This window comes from Pelodiscus sinensis, chromosome 3, assembly GCF_049634645.1.
Source record: "Pelodiscus sinensis isolate JC-2024 chromosome 3, ASM4963464v1, whole genome shotgun sequence".
NCBI classification, from domain to species: domain Eukaryota; kingdom Metazoa; phylum Chordata; order Testudines; family Trionychidae; genus Pelodiscus; species Pelodiscus sinensis.
The window spans coordinates 149,076,339-149,103,855 of NC_134713.1; the positions used below are offsets into that span (position 1 = coordinate 149,076,339).

At 46.4% G+C, this 27,517-nt stretch overlaps 1 protein-coding gene and 1 long non-coding RNA gene across 2 annotated transcripts in view; one reads left to right on the forward strand and one right to left on the reverse strand.

Moving 5' to 3' along the window:
* Nucleotides 1–15,160, reverse strand: part of PTPN14 (protein tyrosine phosphatase non-receptor type 14) — a 186,235-nt gene extending 171,075 nt beyond the window's left edge. Inside the window, exon 1 of the mRNA XM_075925194.1 lies at nt 14,208–15,160. The gene's annotated coding sequence lies outside the window, so the exon portion shown is untranslated. The remainder of the gene's footprint in view (nt 1–14,207) is intronic.
* LOC142828019 (uncharacterized) overlaps nt 14,188–27,517 on the forward strand; it is a 95,750-nt gene continuing 82,420 nt past the window's right edge. The window contains exon 1 of the long non-coding RNA XR_012902928.1: nt 14,188–14,319. This is a non-coding gene — a long non-coding RNA (uncharacterized LOC142828019). The remainder of the gene's footprint in view (nt 14,320–27,517) is intronic.

Genomic DNA, 27,517 nt, shown 5'->3' on the forward strand with positions numbered 1-27,517 from the left:
AGTTTTTCTAATGTCCAACCTAAACCTCCCTTGCTGCAATTTAAGCCCATTGCTTCTTGTCCTATCCTCAGAGGCCAAGGAGAATAATTTTTCTCACTCCTTGTTGTAACACCTTTTTCAGGGCTTCAGTCTGGAAGCCAGTCATGCTGGATCTCTCTCGCCTCCTGACACTGCTCAGCACTGCTCTGAGGTGCTCTTCTGCAGCCAGTCTCACCCTACCGCTCTCCTGTGTGTGTGTCTGTGAGAGACACTCCCTTACACTCTGCTGAACAGCCCTTTTGTATATGGGCTGCTTCAGCATGCCTTTTCCTGATTGGCTTAGTTATGTGCAGCCTCGCCACGGTTGCATAATCTGTCTCCTCCTTGGGCAGGGCAGTTGCATCACTATCACCTCCTATAATTTCCTGCAACCATGATCACGTTAACTGACAACAAAAAGTTTAAAATGCATAGTTTTGTGCAACTGTGAAAATTTAAATAGATACAAAATTAAGATTGTATAAAAACAAACTGGTAGTTGCTGAAATTATTTAAAAACATTAAAAAATAAAATTTTAACTCTGCCAAGCCTCTATAATGAGGCTACTTAGTTAGGAGCAAAGAACCACCAAAGCTAAAGCTGTATGTAACAATATACACTGTTCCTTGAAATTAGTTCTTGGAAGTTCCTTTTATACTATAGCCTGAAATTTGCTCTATTAGCCTAAATACACAGATTTACTAGACATGAATATTTATTTCAAATATATTTTATATGAAAAGAATTGAAAGACAAATTTCACAGCAATTTCCAGAGACTTAATGACAGTTGTTGAGTGTACTAAACATTCAGGCATGACAAGAGGACTAAGCTATGTGTTAAACTTCTATTGCACCACAAGCTGAAAATCCAAAATTAGCATTAATAAATCAGGAAGAAATCCTATAGTCACATTAACAGAGGTTAATAATACCGGCTCAAATAACGAAGAAGCGCAAATTGCCTCAAACTCATGCCGACTCTTGTCAAGTATTTTCACAGATTAATTACTAACTGGGTGATACTGTAGAAAGCCAAGTCAGACTTTCCAGAAACTTATACAAATCACACCTGTAACATCTCTATGGATACAACTATTTGTATGTTGGAGGTAACATCAAACCCTTTACTAGAAAAAGTTCAGAATGGTATCTCATCTCAGTTACCTACTTATTTCATCAGTAGATCAGCTTTACCAAACTCACAAAATCATGGAGTTATACAGCCGTAACTTAAAAAAACTGAAGTTGCTATCATGTCAATGACGTAAGCGATGATAGATGGACTATGGCTGGTGGGAAGAGCTACAATACATATTGGATGTCCCTGGCCCAGCACTCTCAGGACCTCACCAATCCCGGATGAGGGATGGTCATTTCTGGCCCCCCCGCCACCAGCCCCCTCCAGCCCTGGACCGACTACTTCCCTCCCCACTGGCTCCCCCCTCTCGTTGGCCCTGCTGCCCTGTAAGCCCCCACTGCCCTACCAGGCAGCCCCCCCGCTTCACCAGGGCCCTTCCCCACCCGCCGCCATGCTAGGCAGCCATGCCACCTGTGCACATACCAGGCTCCTGCTCTAGGGTCTGGCAGCCCCCACTACCTCTGCGCGCTGGGTCCCCACTGCCACTCCAGGCAGCCCCACAGCCTCTCCTCCAGGCTCCCGCTGCCCTGCCAGTATGCAGGGCTTCCAGTGGGACTCTCTGGTTGCTGGACCAGAGAGTCCTGGTTAAGAGAGTTTCAATCTGTAGTAAGAAGTTACAGGCCAGATCCTCTGAAATGCTGAATGCTCCCAGAGGCATGCACTGTTCCCAGTGACTTGAAAGGAATTTGAGCACTTCCCAAAATCAGGTATTATGAGAATAATTTATCTCCTAAGCCATATTCCCCCAACATAATTTAATTTGAAATCAAAATATACTGCAGCAAATATGTATCTCTCAATGAACATTCAATAGTTTTATGATTTAAAATTATATCTCCAACCAAGAAACCATCAAGAAACTAGCTAGCTAATCATTACTGAAGAGAAGAGAAGAGAAGAGAAGAGAAGAGAAGAGAAGAGAAGAGAAGAGAAGAGAAGAGAAGAGAAGAGAAGAGAAGAGAAGAGAAGAGAAGAGAAGAGAAGAGAAGAGAAATGTGTTCAAACAAAAAGTACAAAACTAAAATACATGAGATAACTTTTACCCTGCCTGTTTTTTGTATTCATTCCTATACCCTTCCCTTTTTTCTCTCTCCTTTCAGTTTATAAACTTTTTGGGACAAGAACTTTGCCTTTCTTTATGTTGGTACAGTGCCCAGTCCCTTCTGACTGCTACTACAATATAAAAAATAATTCAGAATAAGAAAAGCAGAAGGAAATCTGAACATACAGTACATGGCAAATAAGGCTCTTTTCCTTACAATATCTCTTCTTTAAACATGCCTCTCATGGAAATGCTGCCATACAATATTACATGTAAAATATATCCACAAGACTGTCTTTATAAAATGTAGTGTCTAGGGTAAATTTTATACTTTAGGAGTAGCTTATATTTCCTAAATGTCACAAAAAAACTGACTAAAACAGTTTTTTAATGTAACCCTCACCAATGAAGATATTTGGTATGCCGGGGTTAAATACGACATTATCTGGATAATACTCTCTTGTAATATTTTAGTTTTCACTTTTATGGCTGAGACATGCCTTTAAGCACAAATTAATGTTGTTCAGAACCATTGAGCTATATGAAGGAAAGTCGTATGTGTCTGCAAGAAATAAATTATGAGGTAACAATGTCACCACTTTTCCTTATTCTCAGAATACCAGAGACTAGCACAGCCACTGCAAAGCTATAGCAGCTACCAGTGTATGTGGAAAAACTACACATTTCCCTTGATGTTGCACATGCACACCACTGTCGCAAATCAGTTGTTGCAAACAAAGGGCCTAATGATGCAAATAACAGGAGCTACAGTAAGTTAATAACAAAAGTTCTTGTGGGCTGAAGAGGACCAACTGGACAGGAGGTTTAAACCTTGAACATACTGTTGAGAGGCTAGGAAGTCACCATACTGCTGGTCCAATTCTGTAGCACCAATCCAGTATCTGGGAAACTCAAATAATGAAAGGCGCTGGCCAAGAGAATGACTCTCCTGGATAATAAATTAAATGTGTTCAGAACGCTCCCCTTCCGCCAAAGCTAACTCCAAACTACCCCAAGATTTCATCAGGGATTTCTATCTGTACTAAGACTTGAGGTAGTTTGCCCACAAAGAGTGGCCTTTACTTTCCTTCTCTACATTAGGGTGTGATTTTTCAAAAGCACTTAGCACTGGCTTACCTCTACTCAAAGCTGGCATGTTAACTATTGACTGCAGTGGAGCAGAATTAAGCCAAAGTTGTGAGTGCTTTGGCCAGTCTCATCTCTAAGGTTTGGCAGCTTGGATGTTTTGTTTATTCTGTGTCACAGTAAACAATGAGGCCAAAGCTCGGGACAATGTAGGCTGAAATAAGTGCTGTCTCACTAGTCCCAGAAGTGAGCTTTACCCTTTGGCTGGGGGTTCAATGCAGGCTTCCTCTGGTTAGGTTGCCCAGACTTGCGAGGGGAAGTTGTAAGGGGAGAGAACATAGAGATCAGAGAGTTGGCACTAGGAAACACAAGTAAGTGACTGCTAGTAGCCAAATCTCAGATTGCCAAACCCCCATGCTCAGGCCTGTCCAAATAGCTAACTTTATCATCCTCATCAATAAAAGTCTACAGCCAACTTTATCTACAAGTAATGTGTGTCTTTTCTCAAAAGAGGGATCCTATGATAAGACCTAATCTAAGAAACTTGAGGAATGCAAACTATTTGTTCTTGGTAAGAAAAAAACACCCACAAGCACAAAGCTAGAAGGATTACTGTTGACCTCACCCTCTGTCCCTGATTTATTTTGAGTTATAGCCTGCTGCAGTGCCATTCAAGTCAATATGCACTGAATCAGGTCTATAGTTTTTAAAAGGATGACACCCTAAAAGAAGTGCAAACACTTTTCAGATCTCTACAGGAATGCTGGTGTCTCCCAAACTCAGGAAACCAGAAATGAAGGCAAATATTGTCGTTACTCATCCTAATAAGTACCCTGGGCTTCATCCTCACCAACATGAAGTTAGGAAAACAACTCTCAGTTTCATTTTGTGGATAATTCTGTAATAATACAGGAATTGGAAGAAAAGCACAAGACACTCCTCAGTTCTGTGATACTAAGTGAGAAAGCATTTATTCAGTGGCTAAAGCATGACAGAGTTTAGCAGCAGATTCTTTTAGTTCCCTCAGACTGTGGGGAACTTTGCAGAGTTTGTGAAGGTGGCCAGATAGGATACACTTTACCATATGTAAGTTCTTAAACAAGGAGCGTTTTGTATTTTACCAAAATCTGTAAGGGTATGTCTACACAGCAAAGTAATTTCGAAATAACGGTTGTTATTTTGAAATAACTTTGCTGTGTAGACATACCCTTATTTCAAAATAACAACCTGGGGCTAGGAGCTAATCCTGCTGCAGTCTTTAAAGTGCTACATAGTCCTGCATTTTGCTTCAGCTACACCAGACTAACACGGCTACATTTCTATTACTATTCTTTCAAAAAAGAGTGTCTAGTCTACAACCAGTACTTTCGGAAGAGAGCACCCAGGCAGTCTGGATACTCTCTTTCGAAAAAGCACAGTTTGCATTACATAGCGCCTTTTTTAGAAAGCAAAATACAGGACTATGTAGCACTTTAAAGACTAACAAGATGGTTTATTAGATGATGAGCTTTCGTGGGCCAGACCCACTTCCTCAGATCAGGTTTTTGATCTGAGGAAGTGGGTCTGGCCCACGAAAGCTCATCATCTAACAAACCATCTTGTTAGTCTTTAAAGTGCTACATAGTCCTGTATTTTGCTTCAGCTACACAAGACTAACACGGCTACATTTCTATCACTTTTTTAGAAAGAGCACTTTTGAAAAAATGTGTTATTCCTCATAAAACGAGGTTTTCCACGGTCAAAAAAAACTGCCACGTTCTTTCGATTTACTTTCGAAAGAACACGGCAGCAGTTTAGACACAGGGGAAGTTTTTTCAAAAAAAGGCCACTCTTTTAACAAAATTCTGTAGTCTAGACACACCCTTAAGAGAATGCCAAATTGGGATTAGAGTACCCAACATGCCTGTTAATGCTAGAATACCAAAGGTTTGACATTTCAAATACCATGTAGACTTCCTTAAGAAGAATGCCTTTCGTATGGATGTTTTAAGATTACTATTTTAATATCCAACTATAAACTAAGTATTTTTCAACTTGAAAATAACCACAATTCCTTACCAGCAGTAGTAGGAAAAACTGTAAGGAATGAATATTTATATCCAGAAGATAGCCCAAGAAGCATTATAATTCTTGTCCTTGAGAAATCTGTCAGTTACTTTAAGCAGAAATTAGAACTGCATGGGGTCTTGAACAGAGGCGATGCCACAATATAAAGCCCAAGCATAGGAAAGAAACAGATAAACATAGACGCAATCTACAAAAACAAAAAAAGGTCAATCTCCACAAAGAGGGTGAAAGGCAAACCACTGTGCATGCACAGTTATGTCACATTTATTTTACCATGATCTAATGTTGTTAATTCACTAGAATAGACCTGATTTCATTACAATATCATCATAGCCATAATAACCAGGATCCTGCAGCCCTTCCTCTCACAGAACACCCCTTGAACTCAGTGAAAATGACTTTTACAATGCCCATGTTATAGAATACTATCAAGTACAAATCCTAGGTATCAGATCAAGCCAGTGGAGACTATATTATAATTTCAAAATAAAAATGTGCCATTGAGGCCTGCTTACGAGGTATGGGAGGCAAAAGGGGTAACTGCTCTAGAGCCCAGTGCTCCCATCTCTTTAAATCACTGTCGAAGCCTTGTGTGGTGCGCTCTGGGCAGTGCTCAGGGCTGGCAGGGGGGCACGGCACAGTTTGGACAGAGCTAAGGTCTGGTGGCCCCCAGTCCTGCCTTTCTGCCTGCAGCCCCGCCCCTTCTGAGAGCACAGAGCCACCCTCTCCACCTGGCCCAGAGGTCCAGCAATTCTATTGGTCCCCTGATGCCATTTGTACTACCTTAAAGTAAATGCAACAATACAACTATATTGAGATATAACATTGTAAGGCACAAGGAAATTATGAGCCATAGTCCCACGTTGTCCTTAATCACATTACATCAGAAAGTACAGCATCCTATGATTATGTAATTTCATTGAGAAGCAAATATTTATTTTGCCTCATGAGTAAAACATACACAGAAGAGAGAAAATATACACACAAACTGAACACATAACATAGGACCTATTTGCTCATGTGGCTACAACATACCTTTGGTAATCAAGAGATCTTGATTTCAATGTGTGCTCTCATTTTGATTCTGGTCCTGTTCTATTTCCATCTCTTCAGTTTATACAGCTATGTTATTTATTGTAATGATTCACTTTAAGACTTTTATTATTTTAATCTCTAAATGGTTCTCTCTGGTTTTTAAGAGGTGGAAAACCAAAAAGACTAGCTTCACCAAAAAAGTTGAAACTTCACTGTATTTTTCATTTCAAAGCATTTGAAATGGAGCAATTTTTTTAATCTTTTGCAATCTTATAGAGTTTGTTTTCACCACAAAATATTACCAATATTCTTCGTTTATCAAAGTTTATCAATTTATAATAAACACGATTTTTTTTTAAAGGAAGAGGTAGAAATACAGCAGGAGTTTCAGAAAAAAAGGTAACTGCATCTGAAGACCAAATATGAGGTTTAATACAGGAAACAATAGATAAAATTCCCAAACTTTGATAAAATTATATAAAATAAAACCAAAAAATCCATGAATAATTTTATCTGTGAAGAGGCCATTTTTTATTCGAAATATTTTTATTTGAAAAACTTCCATTTGCTCTAATGAATTCTTCTTGTGGTTTTATTCTTTTTTATTCCTGTTTTCTGTGTTTTTTCCATCATTGATATAAAAGAACCGAGATGCCTTAATCTGAAGTGGCCCCCGCTGCATGCACTAAGCAGTTATTTAAAAAGAGAGAGCAAAGATAATCTTTGCCCAAAAGAACACCCAAAAAATAAAAAAATAAAAAATAGAGTCACCAGCTAAATGAGGAAAAACTAAGCAATAAATAAATAAATTTCTTCCTTGCGTCTCTCCCTCACACATTTGGGAGGGATGGTGGTGACCCATCGAAGGTGAAAAACAATAGCAAATGTGCTCTGGTCTGGTTGACTTAATAAAAGTGTGTATTCCACAACATCTGCAACCACAATCTTCAGTCCCTCCCACCTCAGGTGACCAGACATCCCAATGTTAGGGGCTTCGTCTTACACAGGCAACTATATCCCCACTTTATTTAAAAATAAAATATAAAAAAAAAAAGTGTCCCGATTTTTCACACTTGCTAGCTGGCCACCTTATTCCCATCTGTTTTCTGCCAGGCCCTCTTCTCACTACTTACATTCATCTTGGACCAGGAGTCTCCTTCCTCGGGACACCTGCTTGGAAATCCACATTCCTGGACTTCCAAGAATTTTCCTCCTCCCAACTTTCCAAAAGATGAGTCACAGGATGTTTCAAGGTATTAGGAAACCACTGGTACAAATCACTTGTGGCATAATTCAATGCTGTTTAAGTAGGAGGGAAGGGGGACACTTTTCAAACTTCCCTGCAGCTTTGCTGCATCCTATGGAGTAGAGCAGTGGTCTCCAACCTTTTCATGCCCAAGATTACTTTTTAAATGTCAGAACAAGCCAAGATCTACTACCTCATCCTTCCCCTAAGATCCCACCCCTTCCCTGAAGCCCAGCCCTCTCTGTTCTCTTCCTCTCTATCACTTACTATCCCCAGCCTTTATACACTCTCAGGGTATGGCTACACTGCCGCTTTTTTTTCTATTCTTCTGTAGGAAGAGGTTTTTCCGATATTTGGCCTGTCTAGACTAGACCAAATGTCAGAAAAATCCCTTCTTTTGGAAGCCCCCTTATTCCTCGTGGAACGAGGAATACAGAGATTACCAAAAGAGCATGTTTGCTCTTCCGCTAAAAAAAAGCAGAAGAACAAATGCGTCCCTGGACGTGGAAGAATTTTTCCAGGATACCTCTGGAATCCCAGAAAAACCCAGTGAGGGTACGGCTAGACTGCAGGAGTTGAGATAGGCTGTGTGGGTTCTGGGGTGGGAATGAGGGATTTGGATGTGGGAAAGGGTGAGAGGTGCAAGCTCTGGGAAGGAATTTGGATACAGGAGGAGTGGAGAAGGGGAGGAGGCTCCAGGCTCGCGAGTGTTGGGGTCAGGTGGAGGGTTGGGATCACTGAGCAAGACACAGGCTTGAGGATGTGAGGGTGCAAGAGTTTGGGTTGGGGTATGTGAGGGCTCAGGGCAAGGAGGTTGGGAGTATGATGGGCTCAGGACAGATTTGCGGTGTGTGGATGGTGCGGAAGTGTTGTGGTAGAAGACTGAGGATGTGGGGGTACAGAAGTTTGGGGATGTGAGAGGCTCAGGACAGGAGGTTCCAGTGTATGATAGGCTCAGATCTGGGGGGGGGGGGCGGAGAGAGGGTGCAGGAGTATTATGATGCTGCGGCCAGATGGGGGTTTGGCCCCAACTGGGGGCTTGTTGACCAGGCTTCATTTTTTAATAAAATATTACATCAAACACAAAAAGTTTCTGCATTGTCTTTATTTATGAGAGGGGCAGGGAACCTGTTTTGAGTCAGGGGTCACTGACCCACAGAAAAGTCAGTTGGGACCACACAAGTGAGATGCAAAAAAATAACTCCTCCAACCCCCCCCTCCCCCAAGCCTCACTAATATGGACCCAACTGTGCTGGTGGGAGCAGGGGCCATGATACTGGGGAAGGGTGCTAGTGGGTGCTGGGGCGGGGACAGAGTGCCACTGGGGACAGGGTTCTGCAGCAGGAGACAGGGTGCCAGTGGAAGCAGGGACAGGGAGTCCCCGGCACGTGCCTCATCCCGGGACTCCTATCCCTTCATACAACTAGAAGGGACCTCGAGAGGTCATTGAGTCCAGTCCCCTGCCCTCAAGGCAGGACCAAGTACCATCCCTGATGCACGCCTCCTCTCAGGATTCCTCCTCCCCCCCCCCACCCGCAGTGAAGGGAAGCCCCAGCACGTGTCTCCTACCCCCTCTCCTGAGGAGGGAAGCCCGGGCGCGCACCTCCTCCCGCGACTCCTACCCCCCTGTGCAGCAAGTTCCCAGCACGCCACAGATCTGGGTTGCGGTACCATGCCGGCTGTTTGGGGGAGGGGGAGCAGCCAGCGCACTTCCTGAAACCCCGAAAGTGGCACGCAACTGCCAGACTTCCTTCCACCCCGTAGGAATCCAACACTATCTCCATTCGCTGGAGGTAAGTAGTGGGGCTTCTTGGGGGGTAGGGGAAAATGGGGGGCTCTGAACACCTCCTGATCGACTGGTTGAGCCTTCCCGATCAACCAGTCGATCACAATCGATGGGTTGGTGACCATGGGAGTAGAAAGATGAGGACTTTAACACTGGTCTCCTTAACGGGCTGCAGTGAGCTGGCACAGTCGGTGCAAAGCAGGAGAACAGCCTAGCTAGGAGTGAAAAGGAATAGCCCCAAAAGGGAATCCATCTGGGAAGAGAGAGATCTGTCTTGGCTGGCCATCAGAGGGATCATCCTGGGCTCTAACTTTCAGGGGTTCTAAATCAGCACATGCGGTGTGGGGATATCAGTCTACCTTTTTCTTTTTTGAGCTCAGTTGCTTTGTGGAGAGAAGAGGACAACAGCATTTTGCACTTAGGCTGGCAGACACCTAAGGCTGGACCTGGGATCTAGCTTAACTTCTGCTGCCTGTTAGGTCAGGGTGCCCTAGAATTAACTTTGGGCTTCTCTTTCAGGCTCTGTTATACCCTAGCATGTAACCTTGGGAAAGTCACTTAATATCTTCACCTCAGATTCCCATTCTATAAACTAAGGATGATAATAGTGCATAGCTCATCAAGCTCTATGAAGCTTAACTCAATAGAGTTTTTAAAATGCTTCGAGGTCCCCAATTAGAAACCTTTTTTTTTTTAAAGTACCTTACAAAAGAATCTTTTAAACTTAGTAAAAATTAAATCAAAAGTGTTCTATGGAAATTACTAGGAACCAACTGTATAATAAATTTTAATACAAAACTACAAGCCTTATATAAAATTCCACATTTCCTGTTGGTCAATAGAAAACTCACAGGAGAAACAGTCCTTAAATATTTACAGCTTGTTTCAAAAACAAAAAAACCCACCCTTATGTAACCTTCTGTTGATGTTGATGTTTTTAGGCATAAGAGGATTAAATCAAGATTGCTATAGTATCCCTAATCAATAACATCTCTATTTTGGTCTTAATCTTAGTGCAATTGTGCTTGAAAAGTACACACACCCATACTATATACATCTTAATTATGGCAAGAACTTATGCACATAAATATTATTATACACACAAGTCATCTCAGTGGCTTCATTGCGTAAAGTTAAGCACATGGGTAAGTCTTTGAAGGACTGGGACCTATAATTATAGTAGTGAAAGCCTAATGAAAACTTTCTAAGACATATTAAATTACTGCATTCTTACAATAGTTCTATCTAGTTATATTAGCTGCCTAACAATTTGTGTACAACCGAAACTGACTTGCCAACCAAGCAGCCTGATTTATTTATGCTGCGCGGATATGCATGCAAAAGCTATTCACAAATAATACACTTGTGCTTTAGTGTTATGTAATCAATTCCAGACCCAAAGTAAAGAAACGACAAAGATGAAGAAAAATGTGTGATCCTTTGATCACAGTGGTGCCAAAAGCACCTCTGACTCTTCTTCAGAATGAAAACTTTTTCTATGTTTGGTTTAGCCACTTTTAAGAGGGGGAAGTGTGTGCAAATTTGAGTTCAAAGAACCCTAATTCATGGGGCACTATGCCATATTTAAGAAACAACTACTAAGGCACAAGGCACCTACAAGGGATGTGTTAATATACACAATTAAATGGTTAATCAATGAGCCTGGGCTCATTGGTTAATATTCACAGTTACATGTAAATCTCCCCACCACCATCACAGTTACATGCAAATCTCCTCACCAGCACAAGGGCGAGGGTGGGGTTGCAGACAGGAGCCAGTGCTTGCAGGGAGCCAACTTTTAAGCAGGGTCCCTGTGAGAACTGGCTTCCGAGGCAGAACCCGGTGCTCATGGGGCCAGCTCCCCACAAGCCACCTGCCCCACATTTCTGTACTGCTACTACTGTATCAGAGGCAGCAGTGCAGGCAGGCAGGAGAGGAGCCAGTGTTCACAGGGAGCCAGCTTTCAAACCAGCTCCTCATGTGCACCAGTTCCCATGGAGCCGCCTCCCACCCCCTGTATGTAAAAATGCAACCACTGAAAAATTCAGCAGTTACGTGTTTATAAAAATGCTTTTTAACATCCACTGGCACTTATTGACCAGCTGCGATATACATGAAGAGCCATTAACAACAATGGCTAATTGAATCTGAGACCTGTCCAAGAAGATTACTTTACCTTAGGGCCATGCCAGTCATCAAATCCTCCTAGTGAGCCAGCGGGCACACGCCTCTGGCAGGGCCCTGGGAGGGGTGGGAGAGGACACATGCTCCCCAGCCCTGCCTGCCACCCTGGGGCAATTTAAACCCCATCGGGGGCCTCCATTGCTACCAGCAGCAGTACAGCAGGGGCTAGAGCAGCTTCTGGTTGCAAGCTCTGCATCACTGTCAGGACATCCCTGTGGTCTGGGGACATGTGTGCAGAGCTATCCCATCCATAGGATGGGTGGGGGAAGCTGCTCAGGGCTCCACTCTTTGTGGGCCCCCATGGCCATTCCAACCTCCTACAGATGGTCTGATCCCTCACACTCAGGTTAGCCTGTGGGAGGGGCGGCTGGGGTCAGGCTTCCCGGCACTCACCACAATGGTGGGAGCCGCAGGGAAGTGGAGCGATGCAGCGGCCTGCTCCTCTCTGTCACCATCTCCCAGGTTAGCCCAGTCGCTTTGCTTCCTGCAATGCAGGAGGGAGAGAGGGGCCCGATCACCTGATGCCACCCTGCACCAGGCCTCCTAGTAATCCCAGAGGCCACATCCCTCGGGGGAGGTGTTTGGGATAAGGGGTGTAATGGGTGGAGAGGAAAGAGCAGGAGTGGGAAGAAGTGGGGCAAGGCAGAGTAGGAGGGGGATGAAGGGTACTGACCCCTCCAGGGCCACAGGGACTCATGTGCTGGACTGGGGAGCTGCCTGGGCTGTAGATGGCCTGCGACCCATGAGTTTGAGACCCCGGCTCAAGGAACACCACTGTACTAAGACTAGCTGTGGCAAGGGGAATGCAAATATTTGAAAGTCACGGATTTTAAATGTTTTCTTTTTTAGGCACATTGTATACATGAAGCAGTATTAATGGCTCCATCCTGCAGCATTCACCCATATGGGCCCTGATCCTCCAGTGAGACTTGACAGAGCCCATGTAATTGTACCATCAGACCTTTACATGGGCATATGGCCATAAAGTTGTAATTGCAGGCTTGGAAACCCATGAGTTATTCCACAGATTTAAAGGATTATCATTGGAATGAGAGCTTCAGGACTGGGCCCAAAATCAGCAGTTTGCATGGCTCAAAACTTCTGAATCATGCCCACTGGATTTAGGTTTAGGCTCCAATCCTTCAAGAAACTCAGCTAGGCAAACCCACTATGTTAGTGCAGAGATCCACTAAAATCAAGGGATCTACACAGTCATTTACAGATCAATGCCTAAATCTATTCTATGCACACATAATACAGTAACCCCTGATATTTTAAAGTAGTCCAATGTTAGCTATGATCTACAGCTGGGGTGGGGAACCTAAGGCCCGGGGCCAGATGCAGCCCCCAGCTTGCCTCATCTGGCCCTCAAGGCAATCAGAGTTGTCCCCAGCATTGGGGAGCCCATGCTGGTGAAAAAAGAGAGAGAGAGAGAGAGAGAGAGAGAGAGAGAGTGGGTGGTTGTTGTTTCTTACTTGTGTGCAGCCCCTCACTGATTTTTCTGTGGGTCAGTGGCCCCCAAACCAAAAAAGGTTCGCCAGCTACAACCTTCCTTAAAGGGCAATAGCAAACTGTGGAGTCTGTATGTCATTATAAAGTTTGATACAATTTCAAATGAATGGTCAGAATAGACCAGAAAACAATGACAATTTCCAGCAAAAACGTCTCCTAAAAACTAGATGGCTTTTGTGGCTTTTACACTGTGCTAGACCCTTTGTTGTTTTTTAAGTTTTTCCAGTTACAGACTAACTCGGCTACCCCTCTGAGGTATTATTTGTTTCTATGAAGTTAAAGTTACAGCTGCAACAGAAAGATGCTTATAATGGAATTACTTCTCAAACCAAAACTACAGTGTTCATGATGGGCAAAAATATTAAGGCACATACACACAGGCACGCACCCACCCAATACCTTATGTACATCCCAAATGGATTATAATTAGTGAGGAGGCTACTTTTGACTTTTTTAAGATTCAGGAACTTTGGAACATGAGAAATGAGAAGGGATACCCCACACAGTCTTGTATAACAGGAATTTCTGCCCAACTTGTTACAACGTTCGCTATCCAGTGGAATGGCCAGTATAGATTAACTTGTTACAGTGCTTATAGCTAACAAAGAACAAGGTAAATCCATCCCGCTGGGGTGGGGCAAATGAAAGGAGAGGAGGATCCTGGAAGCTGAACAGAGTCCTGCCAAATAGAAAGCAGCTCAGCAGAAGGCTAAGGTTGTCCTAATTGGTTCTATAAACCCTATATTGAAACATCAGCTTTCCTTACATATTAGGGCTTGTCTAATTATATTTACACAGAGTGGCCTTGTTTTATTAAAATTCACAAACAGGTAGTTTATCTGTAGCACGCAGCAGTTTCAGTTTAAATATATTTGCATTATATACACAATGCGTCCTGGACTGCGTTGCAACGGAGGATACTTTATAATAGATGGGGGCAGATTTCTATACCCCCCCCCCCGCGCTATAAATTATGGCAAGCCTTGTTTTAAAAGTCACTCTCGCTCCGGCGCTGCGATCCGCGGGATAAGCAAGTCCGAGCGCTAACTCCACACAAGCCAGTCACGCTTGAGGAAACGCGGCTGCTTACCTGCGTTTACACGCCCAGGCAGCTTCTCCTCTCGCGGCGCGCTGGGAACGGGCTCCCCCTTCTTCGGGGAAACGGCAGCAAGAGCCGCTCAGCCTTCGAGCGAAACCTCCGGGTGGGTTTCCCGGCGTGGAGAAAGAGGTTTCCGCCTTGATCCCAAGCGGCGCGGGGCGGGGGGGGGCGTAGGAACCGGTGCCGCTGGGAAGAGGAGCTGATTGCGGCACAAGGCGAGGGAACCGGGGGGGCTGTCTGGATTGTGGGCTCCGCCGCCCCCGCGCGCTACGCCTGTCTCTGCCGCGGCGGGGAAAGTTTGCGGGAGTTTGGGGCGGCGGAGGCAGGAAGCCCCGGCCGGGAGGGGAGCTCCCGCGGCAGCCCGGGGGCGGGGGAAGGAGCGAGGCAGGGGGCGGCGGCGGAGCCGGAGCGGGCCGGCGCGGCTGTGTGCGGCGCGGGGCTGGAGCCGCGGCCGGGCGCGCAGTCACAGCCCTGGAATGCCAGGAATGCGGAGCGGCCGCTGCGCCGCCGGGGCCCGAGACGGCGGGGACTTGACATGGGCTTTCTCCGGCTTGTTTTCCCTCGCACGAGAGGAGGGACGAGGCCTGTCCCAGGGAGGAAGAGGAGGGGCAGGCTCCTGCCAATCCCGCCGGCTGCTGCCCGGGCCCGGGCGGCAGGGGTGTCGCGGGTTTCTGGGGAGCCCCCTGCGCCACCTCCTCGCGAGTCAGTGGAGACAGGCCGGGAGCGGGGGGCGGGAATGCTGAGCGAGCCCGGGGGAGGCAAGGGCTGAGTCAGTCCGCAGTGGGTTTGGCGGAGGAGCGGGCACTGAGGCAGCCCATGTCTTTGGGAGGCCGGCCTGCTTCTCTGCCCTGCTTTGCCGCCACCCGGGATTGCGACTGGCCCTTGGTCCTCCCGCTTCCGGCTGTCTGGTGCATCCACCCTTCCCTCCTTCTCCTTCCCTGCCCTCAGCTCCTTTCCCTGTGCTAGGTGAAGGGCTCCCAGCTCCGCTCCTCCCCCCTCCCCCCACCCGTTCTCTTGTGTGGGGAACAGTAAATTCAATGGCTTACAGGTACTGCCCTGTCACACACCCGGGGGGAGGGGAGCTCAGGGCAGGCAGGGGGTGGGGAGCTGTGATGTGCATGCGTCTGGACCTGTAAGAAATATAAGTTTGGGCTGAAGTGTGGACTCAGGGCAGGGCAGGGCTGGTGTCTGGAATGGCGCAGGAGTCAGAGCAGCGAACTGGGAATGTGGGAAGTGTAGGGGGTATGATGAGAGGCCCAGGGCAGAGGCTTTGGTTGTGGGATGTGGGAAGAGGCTTAGGACAGGGGCCTGGGAGGGGGGGTGGAAGGGCTTGGACAGTTCCAGTTGCTGCCAGGTCACCTTTCCTGGCTGGTGGACAGGTCCCTGCCTGCTGCTCCTGTTCCCTGCGCTGCCACAAGTTGAGCTGTGCGCTGGCTGTGCGGCAGCGCTGCTGTAGGGAAACCCATAGCAGTGTTAGAGACCCCCTGGCCTGTGCTCCTTTCCCCTGGCTTTTTCCCAGTGGCTGCTGGCAGCAGTGCATGCATGTGTGCTGCTCAGCATCCAGCAAGAGAGGGGCAGCAGGACAGGCATGAATGCACTAAGACTGTGGCTGGGAGCTCGAACCCCACCCTGACAGCGTGTTCCCATGCAGCCCCCTTCACACATGCCTGCCTCACGTAGCTGCATGTGCGGGAGCACAAGTGCCAGCCCACTGCAGAAACCATGGGAGCCCAGCTCCGTGAACATGCTGCATTGCGCACCCCTATAGCGGAGCGTTCGGCAGATTGTCCCAGCTGACTCTTGCCCGCACAGCAGTACACAGCCTTACTTTCACATCTGGTGAGGAGCCACTCTTATCCAGGGGAAGGACACTGGAGAATCCAGCTGCAACCAGTTCTTTCTGCTCATGGCCAATTATTTGCTGGGCTCCTGCAGAGGGAGTAGATGAAATACTCCCTGGCTACGTCTACACTGGCCCCTCTTCCGGAAGGGGCATGTAAATTTCAAGAGTCGTCGTAGGGAAATCCGCGGGGGATTTAAATATCCCCCGCGGCATTTAAATAAAAATGTCCGCCGCTTTTTTCCGGCTTTTAAAAAAGCCGGAAAAGAGCGTCTAGACTGGCCCCGATCCTCCGGAAAAAGCGCCCTTTTCCGGAGGCTCTTATTCTTACTTCAAAGTAAGAATAAGAGCCTCCGGAAAAGGGCACTTTTTCCGGAGGATCGGGGCCAGTCTAGACGCTTTTTTCCGGCTTTTTTAAAAGCCGGAAAAAAGCGGCGGACATTTTTATTTAAATGCCGCGGGGGATATTTAAATCCCCCGCGGATTTCCCTACGACGACTCTTGAAATTTACATGCCCCTTCCGGAAGAGGGGCCAGTGTAGACGTAGCCCCTGGCTACTGGCAATGCTGGCGCCACATGCACCCGTTGTTTGCAAGAGAAACCACAGAGGAAACCCTGCGGTCCCCCCCAGACATGTGATGGAGTATCACAGATGGGAATCTTATGCAAGAAATAACTATTGGTAAATGAGGAAGGGTCATTCTGCTCTAAGGTTGGCTGAGGAGCATGATTGGAGCACACTGTACCAGGCTGCAGCTTCTGCTAAGATGATGAATCCGTTACGAGTGAACTAGTGTTAAGAATATGTAGACCCTGCATATAATTCCCCAGATATGTATAGAGTTTTGCAGGTGTTGCGTATTTAAATAATGAAAATCACAATGTTTTTACACCTATAAAGAGCCCTTGTTTGCTAAAAATCAAGAGAAAGTTACCTAAACCCAGATTTTTAATCTTGCATTAAACCACTTTTAGCTTTTAACGTCACCTTTCTCTGCTTGATTTCAGGCTATGGGACACTGTTTAGGAGGGTAGTTTGAGTTAGCAGAGTGGGGGAGAAAGAAATGGAGAGTACGAGCGGCTTTGGAAAAAGGCACAGAATTCCTCTTGGTGTCATTAGAAATGTGCAGAGATACTAAGGTCAGAATGTGCTCCTAAAACTGTAACTTTGAGATTCTCTACACTTGAGTTAGAGAGAATCTCATGTCTTTAAAAGAAAAAAAAAAAGTGAAAATTGGAGGTTGATTTGTTTGTAAGACATTTTGGAATTCATATGTACAGCTCTTTGAAGGGCTTGGTCATGCAGTACTCATTTAGTACATGAGTAGTGCCATTAGACTCAGTGGGCATTACTCATATCAGTAAAGGTAATAGGATCAAGCCCATAAAATGGAGAGAAATAGAACAGGTCCTCAGATTAGATAGACAAGTAATTGTGCATAAGTACCATATGTGGAGTCACAAGTCTTACCCCTGGCAATATAAAATGTAATTATACCTTGCAGTGAAAGTCCCATTTATCTGAAACGTTCTAATTCTACCATTCTAAGCCTCACAGCACATTTGTGAAATAAGGAAATAGCATCCACATCTTGCAGATGGTTAGTTATAAAGTGTTGCATTCAAAGGCTTGTCTTGCTCAAGGTCACACACAGAGTCAGAGTATATGGAACTGTGAATAGCACCTAACCATAAAGCACAGCAGGTGTAACGTAGCATTAGCAGAGTAGATTCTTGTTTATATTTTCCCTCACAAGTAGAAAAACACAGGGATGGGGTGGGAAAGTGTACATGAAACTCCTGAAGTTTCTGATGGATTGTTTCTACAGCTGAGGAAGAATTGACACCTTAGGCCCAGGGAGCAGGCAGAAGACTTAGTGTATAAGCACTATGGAGGCTGACATTCATAAGCGTATGTTAATGTCTCAGCAAAGGATGTTAGCTGTTTCTGCAGTTTTGTTGGGCCCTGGGTATTGCTGCTGACCTCTTTTTTTTCCTCTCCTAGGCTTCCCTGCACCTGTACAGAACTCTTCATTTCAGGGAGTTTTAAGTGTGAGGATAAGATAAAGTTGCAAGTAGCATTAAAATATCTGCTAGTTTTGAATGAGAGCTGAAACCCAGCTGCTGCCTCTCCTGCCCCAGCAAAGTCCCGGAAATACTGAAGAGTCTAAGAGGAGATAAAAATATGTTCCAAAAGCCAACGGCTTATATAAACAGGCATTGCCTACCTGAATACTACAGAGAAAGGTGGTTTAGAAATACACGGTTAATACAGACAGACTTATGAATGGGAGGTATGTCACTTTGGTACCACTCCCCCCTTTAGCATGCAAAGGACCTATTTTATTCTTGTTCCCAGTCCTTTGCTCCCCCAAACAGAGTTGAAGGCATATAGAGCCATGAGCTTTAAGAACGCATGTTACCAACTTCCTAGAGCTCATGTTTAAACATAATTCTCTCTAGAAAGGTCTTGCCGTAATTTAAAATATCATTAAAAGTGAGATTTAATGGTTTCATATTCCTGTTTATGGAATGTATCTCTCTAATAACCTATCTGCTTTGGAGAAAGTGTATTTGTTTGAGGATCGTTTTGCAGCAAAGTAGTCCTAACAAAGTTAATATACAATTTTGATTTGCAGAACAGACAGGACTGAATCACATTTTAACTCTATTCCTAAACCCTGCTAATGTCTGCAACTAAGCAGAGCTGCATAATGTCTCAAAAAGATAGTCAAAACATCTGTGATGTATGCTGAATGACTGGGGTGTCAACCATATCAGAGGACTATTGTTGTTTGTTTGTTTTTTTAATCTGGGTCCCTGTATAGTAGATATTCCAGTATCTAAGGGATTTTAGCTATGGTTTACAACGAAATTTTAAATAGTTTTAGCACCTGGTAACACCTGTGTTAATGTTTATCCTGGGCTAAAGTAATTTTTAAAGTCTTTTTATAACACAGAAAAGGTTCTGTCCTTGTTGGCAAAACCATGTCATAACCTGTTTTCAACAAAACTCCCTTTAAACTGTACTTAAGTAACATCTGGTGGTTTACTCTGGGAAGTTGATGAGATTTAATTAGCTGTGTAGCCAGCTACATTACAATCAAATCAAAGGACACAGTTGCAACACAATTCCAACTTACAGGGTAAATGTGACCTTAACTTTGTTCCCAAACCATTCTAAAACCTGAGACGTGCTGGGTACACTGTCTTGGTTGTAAACTAATGGAGCCAAACCTTAAGCAGTAAGGAGAAAGAAGCTTCTTAGTCCTAAAGCCATAGAGGTACTTTGTAAATTGGTGCTTTCAGTTTTTCTGAAGCTTACCAATAATTAAGGCAAGTGTTCTTGTCCCGTGTCCTGTGTGCTTGTTAATGATTGCATTTCATAGTCCTTTTCCTTGAAATTACACATAATTACACAATTATGGAAAACAAACTTGTTGTGACCAAGCATGAGCTAACATGTTAGTATTTGAGTAGCTGACTAAGCCAGCACCCAGTTTTGTGGACCAGAAGTAGTTTTCAAAGATCATCTATGCAAATAAGTTATGCCACATTGAACATTCTTGTTTGCTTAAAGCAGGGGTGGGGAACCTCAGGCTCGGGGGCTGAATGCAGCCCCCGGCTTGACTGGATGTGGACCCAGAGGCTCAGGGCCCATCCCCCCAGCACTAGGGAGCCAGTGCTGGTGCTCCAGCCCCCCAGCTGTCCCACCGAGGGGCTGGAGCACACAAAATCTTCTAGGCCGCCTCCTCCCTTCCCCCCCTCCCCCAGCTCTGGTGTGGACTGGGAATGTGGGGAGTGTCTTTCTCCTTAGTTGGGGGCCACCCAAAAAAGTTTCCCCACCCCGGCTTAAAGTTATGGTGTATTTCTACAGGTTTGGTGAGTAACTGAAAATGTCTGACTTAGTTCTTGAATAAAAGTTTGTAAAATCAAAAAGGTTTTAGCATTTGAAACTGATTATGGCAGTGAACTCTTGCTTCCAGAGCTACAGTGTTGTCACCACTTATGTTAATAAACCCCATTTTTCATGCTTTTATAGCACTTGTCTAGAAATTTGTTTCAGACTGGACATTAATATTTGACACAGTCTTAGGACAGAAGCAAATATTTTTTGCTAGGTTTTGGGGAATAGTTAACATCAGTTAGGTTATTCATAAATGTATCATTTGAATTATTAGATGTTTACAGTTGTAATTTTTTAGTTTATATCATCCAAAACTGGCATTGATTAAAGCAAAAAAAGCCCATGATTTTTAGTGGATTTCCTGCTCATCTAATTACTGGTTTGACAACCCTGGAAATGCAAGTCCATAATGTATCCATATATCAAGGCAACAGTAGTACAAGCCTAAATAAAAGACCTGATTTTTCAGAGGTGCTCAGCACCTCCCCTTCCTAAGTGCATAGTTCAGCAAAGAACAAAAGCACATGCTTAATTTGTAAGCATGTGCTTAAGTTCCATGGAAGTTAATGAAACAAGCATGTGCCTAAAGATAAGCTTAAAGATGGACTACTGATCAGAGCCTAAGGCTATGTCCACACTTGCACATGATTGACAAAACTTTTATCCTTCATGAGTGCTTAAATGCTTCACCACATCCCCACACACAAAGACAAAGTTTTGTTGCAGCAAGTGAAAGTGTAAATGCTGCTTTGTCAGAAGGAATGCTCTGCTGCCCACAAATTGAAACCCTCTAATTGAGGATCAAGTATCAGAGGGGTAGCCATGTTAGTCTGAATCTGCAAAAGCGGCGAGGAGTCCTGTGTCACCTAATAGACTAACTGAAGTGTTGGAGCATAAGCTTTCGTGGGCAAAGACCCACTTCGTCAGATGCATCTTTTCCGTTAAAAGTATTTGCGCAAAATCATGCCAGTCTAGACGCAGCCTAAGTCTAAGCGAATTTCAGCTCCTCAGCACTTCTGAAAATCAGTCTCTGATTTCTTTCAGCACCTAAATATGTATTTAGGTTCCTAATTTTGGATACGTATACTTGAAAATATTAACCTATAGCTTTATTACCACTCTGTGACCAATACAGTTCCTGAAAATAGCAAATAATGGTACCAAGAGACCTGTGTTTATGCTTGGTGCTGCCGAATGCTTTGACACTTTGCCTTTGTCTGTATGACACAGCTTTTAGCAACAAGGACATTTCAACATGGCTGTGTTGCTAAAAGTCTAACAGTGTGAATACTGTTAGCACTTTTGCAAACAAACTATTTCCACCCCCTACAAGCTGGGTTTGGGTGGTCAATAGGAGAACCCTCCTGCCAACAAAGAGGCATTCACGCTGCCACTTGCCACTACAAAACATTTGTCTTTCAAAGGAGGCTTTTTTAAGCACCTGTGAAAGACAAATGTTTTGCCATTCAATTGGTGGTGTAGACAAAGCCTGAGGGCAGTGGTCCCCAACCTATAGAGGCTCCCGGGCGCCCAGAGGCGGGGCCACTCATGCGCCGGGCGCCCGGGGGTGGGGCCGCGCGTCCTGGGGCACGCCAGGGGCGGGGATGCCCTTGCACCCAGCGCCGGCATGTGCCCCAGGGCCGGGGCCACCCAAGCGCCTTGTGCTGTGGGCCCGGGGCCGGCGCCACCGCCCGAGCTGCGCGCCTGGGGCCGGCACCGGCGCCACGCACCCACATGTGCCCCGGGGCTGGGGCTGCTGGAGCGCCACGCACCAGGCGCCGGTGCGTGTCACGCGCCTGGGGCCGGCGCCTCCAGTGCACCGCGCGCCTGGGCCTGGGGACGGCCCAGGTTGTCGGCGGGTGCACACAAATGCCCCCGTGGGCACCATGGCGCCAGCGGGCACCGCGTTGGGGACCACTGCCTTAGGGTGTATCTACACTGCAAAATTTTGAGGACAAAATTGATATTGACAAACAAAAATCACCAAAAACAAAATTTGCCGATGTGTGTTTACTGCCTTCCTCTGTTGACAGATCATGGCCACATTCTTAGGTTCCCTGTTGACAGACTGAGCAATGCACTGTGGGTATGCATCCCACAATTCCTAGTGACACCTTTTGCTAGGCACTGTGTGAATGTGCAACAGAGCACAGCACATCTTGGGAACATGAAAAACATCCTGTCAATTGCTGCTTTGTTTCCCAGCCCTCCAGAGGCTTCCAGCTCCTTTTGCGCCATTTGTTAAACTGCACTTCTCTCCCATGCTGTGTTATGAGGACATCATACTTTGCAGCAGAGTTACTATTAAAGTTACTGACTGAGGAAGTATCAGAGGGGTAGCAGTGTTAGTCTGAATCTGCAAAAGCGGCGAGGAGTCCTGTGGCACCTTATAGACCAGGGGTCTCCAAACTTTTCAGCCCGAGGGCCGCATTAACTATCAAACAGCAGTTCGGGGGCCGACTACACACTTGAGGTCCAAATAAAAAACAATCAAAACATGGATGTTGTTTTTAATTATTTATTTAATATTATTTTATTCAGTTATTATTTAATAACACATTCATACACTACACATGAACACCTGTATTAGTGTGAATGGTGAAATTGTTTCCTGGATGCCAAAATAGCAGACATTTCTGGCTTTAGATTTGTTGTCCCTAACATCAACAGTGACCTGAGATTATCATCGGACAAGTTTGTTCTCAAATTGTTCTTCACGTATTTCATTCTTGAAAATGTTTGTTCACACAGGTATGTTGTTCCAAAGATTGAAAGGTACCTTGATGCAAAAGTTTTGACATTAGGAAAGTCTTCCTTGGGCAAAAACTGGTAAAAACCCACCAGTCCTATTTTGAACTTGTCCCTAAGGAGGTCATTTGCTTGCAACTCAATGACTTCCAGCTGCAGTTCATCTGGGCAACTGGCCACATCTGCTTCAAATGCGTTTTGAAACAATCTCACTTCTTCTGCCTTTGAATCCAAAAAGGTCTCCACGGGCCGGATGAGAGGGCCTCGCGGGCCGCATCCGGCCCCCGGGCCTTAGTTTGGAGACCCCTGTTATAGACTAACTGAAGTGTTGGAGCATAAGCTTTCGTGGGCAAAGACCCACTTCGTCAGATGCATGTAGTGGAAATTTCCAGAGGCAGGTATAAATATGCAGGCCAGGATCAGGCTGGAGATGACGAGGTGGATCCAATCAAGGAGGATGAGGCCCACTTCTAGTAGCTGATCTGGAGGTGTGAATTCCAAGAAAGCAGAAGCTGCTTTTGTAGTTAGCGAGCCATTCACAGTCTTTGTTTAATACAGAGCTGATTGTGTCAAACTTGAAGATGAACTGTAGCTCAGCAGTTTCTCTTTGAAGTCTGGTCCTGAAGTTTTTTTGCTGCAGGATGGCTACCTTTAGACATACAATTGCAGATCTAAAGGTTGCAATTTAGTATGGAGTGGGGATGTTTACCATTGAGGTTGCACTTCTGCAAGTGTGTAGGGCAATAAATTGCATTTTGCTGCAGAGGATTTTGACTCTAGGAAATGTGGATGTCATAGTGGCTGGCTTTACAGAGATGGGATTTCCTAAATGTGGTGGGTCCATAAATGGCACACATATTCTAATTGTTGTGGCATTCCACCTTGCCACAGAAGACATCAACTGGAAGGGGTACTTTTCAATGGTGCTTCAGGGGCTTGTGGAACATCATGGACGTTTCATAGACATAAATTTGGGGTGGTCTGGAAAGGTGCATGATGCACGCATCTTCAGGAACGGTGGCCTGTACCAAAAGCTGCATTCAAGGACTTTAGTTCCAGACCACAACATTACAGTGGGGGACTTGGAAATGCCCATAGTGATACTTGGTGACCCAGTTTACCTCTTACAGCCTTGGCTCATGAAACCTTACTTGGGGCACCTGGATAGCAGTGAGGAGCAGTTCAACAACAAGCTAAGCCAATGCTGCATGGTAGTTGAATGTGCCTTTGGCAGATTGAAAGGGACATGGAGGTGTCTCTACGGCAGGCTAGACCTAATGGAGGATCATACCCCATGGTTATAGCCGCATACTGTTGTTTACATAATCTATGTGAACATAAGGATGAAGTGTTTGCTCATGGGTGGACCACAGATGCACAGCACTTCAGCACACAGTTTGAGCAGCCATTCACTAAGCCTGTCAGCCCTGGTCTACACTAGGGAGTTATTTGGAATAACCCCCCTTATTTCAAAATAACAAGGGGAGCGTCCACACTACCCACCCCATTATTTGGAAATAACAGATGGGTTATTTAGAAATCTGTACTCCTGCTTTGCTTGGGGGAATAATGCTAACTTTGAAATTATTTCAAAATAGTGTTAATGAAGACACTCCAGTGCTGTTAATTTTAAATAATTAGCATCCAAAGGCATCTCACAGTTGCACTTGTGGCTGCTCTGGCCACACCTGATAACTCCACTGCTCCCTGCAGAGCTCCTGCAGAGCTTAAAGCAACAGGCTCCTAGAGAAAGGCTTGTGACACTTGGACAACCCCATGCCAAACAGAATCAGCCAATGAGATATGGCAGACCCCAGTGTGCTCTCTGAGTCCCCCATGGCTGCCAGCACTTCTGCAGCACTCTCGGCTGCCCCGGCCAGGGACACAGGAGAGCACTGGCCTGGACTGGTACAGAGCTTCTGCACCCCCTTGATATCAAAGGCAAGGAGACCAACCTCCCGGATCTTTGCACCAGAAAGAGAAATGCTGATGTGTATGGCTGGATGGCCACCAGCCTGGCCAACAAAGGCCAAACCCTTGACCTGGTCCAGATGAAGATAAAAGAGCTCCTGCAGGCCTATAAGAAGGCCAAGAAGCAAAGTAGATGCTCTGGAGCGGCACCCCACACCCGCTGCTATTATGAACAGCTCAATGCCATCCTGGAAAGCGGGGGCAGTCACCTCTGCTCCATCATCATCCAGTCCAGCCAGGACATGCCTGGTGTCAGCATCTACAAGTGCAGGGTTGTGGAAGAGGAGCAGGCCAGCCAGGCAACCACATCCATGAGCCAGGTCCTGCTTCTCACCCTGGAGCCAGTCCCCATCTCCCAGGCATTGGACGAAACCAGGGAAAGCACTTCAGGTGAGTTCTGTAACTTTCCCTGTACATATGTAGGGGCAGATGATGGGCTATGAGGGGCAGCACGCTCCTCACTCAGCCTACTCGCCCTGGGCAGTCTCACAACAGCCTGCATACATGGGTGCACATGGAGCACCAATCTGGAGCACTGAGCCCCATGATACTCTCACACAGGAACCTCTTGATCCTCCTCACGAGGTTACTGGAGGAGCCTGCCTTACTCCGAACTCCATGGGACGCCTTCCCACAACAAGCCACCACTAAGGAGGCTAGGGTCAAGAAACACACACAGCAGTGCTACACAGGGTTCAGGAGCGGCCCGAGGCTGGCTGTGGCAGCTAGTGTCCCAGGCGGAGTGCGCGATCGGCGCCCCCGCCTGCAGAGCCATCAGTGGACTGACGTCATCGGGGTCTCCCTGGTCGGCAGTGCCCTAGGCGGGGGCCAAGTCCACTTATAGCCACGGGCCGCCCCGACAGGGTTATGCCCACACTCAGGTAGCACCCACTCCCAGTAAAGCACAGTGATGCAGAGGAGACTGATCTTGTGCATGGGAACCTGCTGGTAGGAGAAAGGAAAAGCAACCCCAGTAGCACTCTCTCCAGTAAGTGGCCTCTGCTGCTCATGCACATCTCCCCCCTACCATTCCCTTCCCCCTCCAACGGGCAGGGATTAGGAATGTTAGGAAGTGAACAATTAACTAATTGTGTAGTCGATAGAAATTCTATAGACTACACATCGACTACACAATTAGTTGATAAGGGAGGAAGCTTCAGTCATGGCTTGTGCCAGGTCCAGGAGATACCCTCACTGCAGCTCTGCAGTTTAAATGTCATAAGAGCTGGGTGGGCAGGCAATACCGTGGAGATAGTGCTGGGAGGATCCTGCTTTTAAGCTACTAAAGGATGAGGAACAGCCTAAGCCCATGGCAAGCCTGAGCCCGCCACAGGCAGAGGCTACTTCATGCCAGCCTCCCCTGTCCCCTTCACACTGCTGCCGTGGCAGGCGGTACCGTGGAGCTGGTGCTGGGAGAAACCAGCATTTAAGCTACTCCTCCTCCCCTGATACAGAGGCAGCAAGTGGGGGAGGAGGAAATTTGAGTAGTCAACTCAACTACCTGAGAAACCTAGACTTATCGGATAGTCGACTATTCAACTATTTGCTTACATCCCTAGTAGAGATAGAAGTTCTCTCTCTCCAGGACGCCACCATTGCTGGACCCAAGGTGTGCAGGACATGGAAGGAAGCTGAGCCACCTTGTTCCCCTCCTCCCTACCACAGGCTCCTGGCTTGGCTGGCACCTTCTCATACCTGCTTGTCCCCTGGGATGTCCGTGCCCCTGCAGGAAACTGCCTACTATCAAGACAACAGATGGCCTTGCTCGAAGCACATCGCCATCATCTGAACCGAGACCTGCTGTGTCAGCTCAGAGATTAGGGCTAGGCTTCATACTCCATGTTTCCTAGGATGACTGCCATTGTAACTTTTCTTCACAGCTGGCCCAGCTGTGAGCATGGCATGTCCATCAGCTCCCATGCCATCTTCCCGACTCCGCAGGATCTGCAGATGGAAACACACCTGGGAAGACCTAATAAGCTTGCCTCCTGTCCCTCATCTGGCTTGCCTCCTGTCCCTCATCTGGTGGCTCGAAGAGGAATGCCGGGAGTGGATCTCTGTCTGGGAGCAGCGGAAGGCTGCCTGGGACCAGCTGGCATGCCAGCACAGGCCTATGTGCTCCTCCCGCACCTGGGTGTTGGAGCGCATGGCCTTGTGCATGGAGTAGGCCACAGCCACCTCCCTCACCCTAAAGCTTCCCCTTCTAGCCCCCTCAGGAGCCACCAGGGCCCCAAAATGTGGGGCGGTAGAACCTCTCAGGCAGCTGAAGCCTCTCAAACTAACTGAGGCCAGTCCCAGCCCTATCCCTGAGACCCTGTCCCTCCTTCCCCATTCCAGGTTCTTTATGCAGTCCCTCCTCTGTTGTATAGCCCCCAAATAAACAATTGTGTATTTTTTTAAAAGGCTTTTTTTATTTGCTTTGCAGGGGAGGGGACAGGTAGGAAGGGAGGGCAGAGGAAGGGAGTGGTGTTGGGGAGGGGGGAAAGGCACAGGGGGAATGCAAGAGTCCCTTGTGGAAAGTCTCACAGGTGGCCTTGGCTAAAACACTCCCTCAAGGCCTCCCTGATAAGCATGGTCCCCTGATGTCCTTGTCAAAGGGCACTGGTGTCTGCCCTGGCTCGTATACCCTGGCCAGTCATTCAGCCTCTTGTGAACAGGAGCAGCTAACAGGGAGTTTGGAGAGGGAGTTCTCCAGGTAAAGGAGGAGTAAAAACGGGACCCTTGTGGTAAGTGGCTGTCTGTAGTGTGTGTTTGTGTGTGGGGGGGGGGGTGTTATTTGCTGTGTGCTGAGCTTGTGTGTGTGTGTTTGTATGTTTGAAGGAGCTTCTAAAAGC